Source organism: Salminus brasiliensis, chromosome 9, assembly GCF_030463535.1.
Source record: "Salminus brasiliensis chromosome 9, fSalBra1.hap2, whole genome shotgun sequence".
In the NCBI taxonomy this organism is placed as follows: domain Eukaryota; kingdom Metazoa; phylum Chordata; class Actinopteri; order Characiformes; family Bryconidae; genus Salminus; species Salminus brasiliensis.
This window is the reverse complement of record NC_132886.1, coordinates 31746117-31752116: the sequence shown is the minus strand read 5'-3', so window position 1 is coordinate 31752116 and position 6000 is coordinate 31746117.

The following is a 6000-nucleotide window of genomic DNA, read 5'->3' as shown; positions in this document are numbered from 1 at the left end:
GGTGTAGGTAGAAGTGAGTGTAGAAGCCAGTATGAACTGTAGAAGCTAGCGTGAAGGTTAGGGAGTAGTGTAGAAGTGAGTGTGGAAGCTAGCATAAGGTGTAGGTATTAGTGTAGGAGGGAATGTAGAAGCTAGTGTGAAGTATAGGAGTAAATGTAGAAGCTAGTGTGACGGGTAGGAGTGAGTGTAGAAGCTAGTGTGAGGTCTAGGTAGTAGTGTAGAAGCTACGGTGAGGTGTAGGAGTGATTGTAGAACCTAGTGTGCTGCTCTGTAGGGATGAATACACTCTTCTAAAAGATTTAGTGATGGTGGTGGAGAGTGCTAAGGCATGAGTCCCATTGAAGTTCAACTAGGTTGAGATCTGGTGAGTATGAAAGCCATAGGATTGGAGTTCTATCATTTACAGAAGGCCAGCATAATGCCCTCCACAGCAACACCTCCTCATAGTTTGCTAGCCCTCTGATCTGTTTGCGTACTGGGAAAAAGTCACTCAGTATTCATACGTAGTCCTTGCTCTGTAAAAGAAAGCTTGGACATCGGCAACTACAGACCCATCTCTCTTCTCTCTTCGCTCTCAAAGATTCTCAAACGTTCTGTCTACAACCAACTGTTTCTCTTCCTCACTCTTAACAATCTACAGGACCCTAACCAGTCTGGCTTTAAAGCAGCACACTCTACTGAAACTGATCTCATGGCAGTTACAGAGAAACTCCATGCAGCTAAATCTGCCAAACGGTCATTGGTTCTGATTTTCTTCGACCTCTCCACAGCTTTTGACACAGTGGACCATAAGATCCTCCTGTCTATCCCTGCTGGCCTTGGAATTACCAGCTCTCCATGGCGATGGTTTGCATCATACCCACAGGGACACTCATACCAGGTAACATGGCAGGGGGACACATCCGCTCCTTGTAGTCACAAGGCTCGGTTCTTGGTTCTCTTCTTTTCTCACTGTACACTAGCTCTCTTGGTAAAGTAATATTCTCTTACCACTGTTACGCCGATGACTCAATTGATGCGCACCATCAGGCCGCTGCAACTTATTCAGAATGCAGCGGCACGGGTCGTCTTCAACGTTTCTAAGTTTAGCCATGTCATTCCTCTGCTGCGTTCTCTTCACTGCCCGCATCAGATTCAAAGCCCTTACTCTGGCCTACAAAGCCAAGACCAGACCAGCCCCTCCGTAATTGATGGCAATGATCAAAAAACAATCTGCACCAAGAACCCTTCGAGCTTCAAGTACGGCTCGGCTCGACCCGCCATCCCATAAAGTCCACGGAAGACAAGCGTCCAGGCTTCCTGTCCTCTTCCTGGGGTTTTTAGTGTCTGCTGAAATATGATCATTGAGTCAAAAAAAAAAAAAAGAAACTTGATTCTATTGATAAAATAGACTACTAAAAAATAGAAGATACAAAAATGAACAAATACAGTACCTCCAACAGTTCAATCCGTGTGGGTCTTCTGCATCTCTATAAAAACAGGAAATTAATTTATAATTAATCTGCATCAGAAAGATGTAATATGAAAGCTGTACATGCACTTCATAATACAAAAACAGCAGAACAGAGATTTTCAGTTACCCAATTAATGTGTTTATATGAATTTGGGTAATCCGGTAAACTGTTGTCGTCACAAAGCAGCTTTACATAAATAGTGATTAATAAAAGACCGAGACAAAGAAGAAAGAAGAAATAACGCAAGACATGATGAATCAAAGACCCCCAGTGAGCAAGCCAACGGCGACAGTGGCAAGGAAAAACTCCCTCAGAGCTGGAGGAAGAAACCTTGGGAGGAACCAAGGGGGACCCATCCTCCTCTGGTCAGAACTATTTAAACATTCATGATAAAAATGACCAAACCAGGTAAAACAGATAGTTTAAAAAATGGTTCTATGGGTGGTGGTGGGTAGGGGGCCTGCTGGTTGGACTGGTAGGCGGCAGCTGGTTTGACGAAGGTAGAGGGGACCTCAGCGTGCAATCTTCCAGCAGGTCGGGCCGTGTGGCCATTTACTCGGAGAAGGTAAAAAGAGAGGGTTAATTCTGAGAGGAATTTTATGGAGAGCAGAGAATGTTGGGCAGTATCAGATTGTGTCTGACGACTCCGGCAGGTCTGACTATAACAGCCTAATTAAAAGGAGAGAGCCTGAAGGTAACACGGACACGGGAGCACCCTGAAAACGCCTGCATCCATCTGCTCCACCGTCAACAAACCTGAGTGATCGCGTGTAAGCAGCGAGACGACAGCTCCAGCATCTCAGTGTACTACAATTCCCTGGGTCTGTGAACCCCTGGACCTGCAACCTTTATCTTAGAAACATTAATAACCAAAAGCTAAACTAAACAGATAAGTTTTCAGCTTGGATTTAAAGATTGAGACTGTGTCCGAGTCACGAACATTATCTGGAAGGTTATTCCAGAGTTGGGGGGCTTTATAAGAAAAGGCTCTTCCTCCTGCTGAGGTTTTCTGAATTTTGGGAACGAGTAAGAGTCCAGCATCCTGAGATCTAAGTAGTCTTGATGGTTCGTAATATGTAACAAGATCCCATGTAGGGCTTTATATGTTAATAGAAGAATTTAGTAATCAATACGGGATTTAACTGGGAGCCAATGAAGTGCTGATAGAACTGGACTGATATGGTCAAATTTTCTAGTTTTAGTAAGGACCCTGGCTGCAGCATTTTGAACCAGCTGAAATTTATTGAGGTTCCTGCTGGAACAACCTGACAGTAGTGCATTACAGTAATCTAGCCTTGAGGTAATAAAAGCGTGTACTAGCTTTTCCGCGTCCTGTAGAGATAAGGAGTTTCTTAGTTTGGCAATGTTCCTAAGCTGCATAAAGGCTGTCCTATTAATATTGGCTATATGCTGCTCAAATGATAAATGGGAGTTGAATATGACGCCAAGATTTTTAGCTGCTAAACCAGGAATAATGGAAGCATCAGCCAAGTCATTAAGTCATTAACATTAAGTCTGATAGTTTATTTCTAGTGTCTTTTGGACCTAAAAGGAGAACCTCGGTTTTGTCACTGTTGAGGAGAAGGAAGTTATGTGACATCCAGAGTTTTATATCCTTTACACAGTCCTCCATTTTCTGTATTCTAAATTTATCAGTGGTAACATGTATAATGTAAATAGTAGCGGTCCTAAAATAGAGCCTTGAGGAACTCCATATCTTACTTCTGTGTAATTTGAAGATAGATCTTTTATCTTTACGAACTGATAGCGCCCAGTTACATATAATTTGAACCACAATAGTATGAACCACAATATAGTATGATCTATTGTATCAAAGGCTGCACTAAGGTCTAGTAGGGTAATAAAGATACATAGCCTTGATCAGAGGCAAGAAGGAGATCATTTGTAATCTTCACTAGGGCTGTCTCTGTGCTGTGATTGGATCCAAATCCAGACTGGAATTTCTCATACAGGTCATTCTTACTCCGGTATAAACAGAGTTGTTGGGCCACAGCTTTTTCTAATATCTTGGATACGAATGTTAAGTTGGAGATGGGTCTATAATTAGATAATACACTGGGGTCAAGGTTTGGTTTCTTGATTAAAGGTTTTATGACTGCTAATTTAAGGGTTTGGGGTACATGCCCAAGGCTAAGGGATGATTTTATAATTGTTAAAAGAGGTCTGATTATGATTGAGAGTATTTCTTTTAGCAATTTAGAGGGAATTGGGTCAAGTGGACAGGTTGTACAATTTGATGAGGAAATAATTTTTTCTAGTTCTGGCTGTGGAAGTGGGTAGAAGGCTTCCAGCCTTTGTTCTACAACTAAGTTATGTTCTAAAACAGCTCCACCAGGTGACGGCCATGTTTGATTTAATAAGCAGGGTTGGATTTGTTGTCTAATATTTTATTATTAAAATAGTTCATTAAAACATGACTGGTTAAAGATGTTGGGATCTGGGGTTGAGAATCTGCCTGGCTTTTAGTAAGTTTAGAGAGCTCACTAAAAAGAACTCTGGGATTGTTTTTGTTTTTCTCGTGCAGCGAGGCCAAATATGCTGAGCGAGCTTTAATGAGCGCCTTTCTATATTGACTAAGGCTGTCCTTCCACGCAGAGTGGAACACCTGTAGTTTGGTTGTCCGCCATTTACGCTCTAGTTTCTAGTTTGTTTTAAGGTACGAGTTTGATCACTGTACCATGGTGCGATCCTTTTTTGCCTTGTCATTTTACTTTTAAACAGTGCTACTTTGTCTAGGGTTGATCATAGGGTATTTTCTAGATCGTTTGTTAATTTGACGAGCTCTGTTTGGTCTGATGGAGTGTAAGCTAAGGTCAATAGGGGTGGGAGGTTTTCAGTAAACTGTACAGCGGTCATTGGGGTTATTGCGCGCTTTAGACAGTGTTGGGGGGACAAATTAACATTTTGCCTAAGAAGTATCTCAAAGGAGATTAGATAATGGTCTGATATTACTGAGCTCTGAGGTACAATATTTAGATGATCAATGCTAACACCCAGGGTCAGGACTAAATCTAGGGTATGGTTACAGTAATGTGTGGGTCCAGTTACGTTTTGTTTGATTGACAGAAACGCCTTTGTTAATGGGTCGTCTGTTTTTTTCAAAATGAATATTAAAGTCCCCTACTATTATAACTTTGTCGCTGCACACTGCCAAGTCTGCAGCAAAATTACTTAATTATTTTAATAATTTAGAATAGGGCCCTGGAGGCCTATAGATATTACTACATGAGGTGGTCAGCTGGAATGGCTTTCAGTTTACAGTTGTGCCTGGTCAAGAGTTAATTACTTGAATTTCTTGCCCTCTTAATGTGTTTGAGACCATCAATTGTGTTGTGAAGAGGTTGAGTTGGTAGGCAGGGAAAACCCCAAATTTAAAGTTATAAGTCCATATTATGGCAAGAACTTTTCAACAACATAAAGAAAAACGACAGTTCATCATTACATTAAGAAATGAAGCTTAGTCAATCCAAAACAGTTTAAGAACTCCGAAAGTATCCTCAAGGGCAGATCAAACGTTATGATGAAACGGGCCCTCAGGAACTGGGGCCAAAATACTCTGTAAAGGATTTTGGTGGGCTATTTTCTGGGGTAGTGAAAACCTGTGGTTTTGGAGACTTTTCCTGTGTAACAGAGGTAAGTCTTTGTCTTACTTTCCTGGGGCGGTCCAATGATAAATTGGTGTAATTGAACAATATTCTCAGTAGTGTGGAAACAGTCCATATAACTGTCGACTATAGAACTGCCAGATTTAGTATAAGCTAGTGAGGTATAAGCTTTTTGTCTGACAATGACAATAAGTAGGACACTTAAATCTGAAATAAAGACAAAAGAATATTATTAGTCATACGGACCTTCACACCTCAGACCAACCCATTTAAGTGATGAAACGGGTCCAACACATGCAAAATGGGTGGCATCATAGGATGAATGCTTAATGTGAGACTGAAAAGGTGCCAATAAACTACTAAACAGGTTGTGATAAAAGATTCATAAAACATACCTGTTCCATGTCTTTGACTGGAGGCAGAGCAGGCACTGTACCGCTGATGAAGCAGCAGCAAAGTACAGGGTAAACAAACACGTGGCAAATCAAACTGGGGAAAACAAGAAAACGATCTGAGGCTGGTAGATAGCCAGGGAGTTAGGCGTGAGGGGGAAAACAAAACAGGGAGATAACGCTAGAACTAAGAACACCGGCAGTGCCAGTAATAAAGCAAACGGAAACCATGCTCGTCAGGCGCAACTAAACTTACATGACTTGGATAGGAGCCTAGAGATCAGTCGCCGTACACTCGAGGCGACTCAGAAGCAAACAGACCACAAATCAGAGCAACATACCATTATTATTTTAATCTGCATTTGTGAACTTTTTGTTTGCAATGTACATTCGTCTTATAATACCTTGCATCTCCATGGCCATTCAGAGTCACCGTAGTTGTATGTAATCTCTTCTCCAGTACTTATACTTCTTGTTGCAAACAAATAAAATTTTACATACCAAAAGAGTTTTCCATTGTAGCGAAAT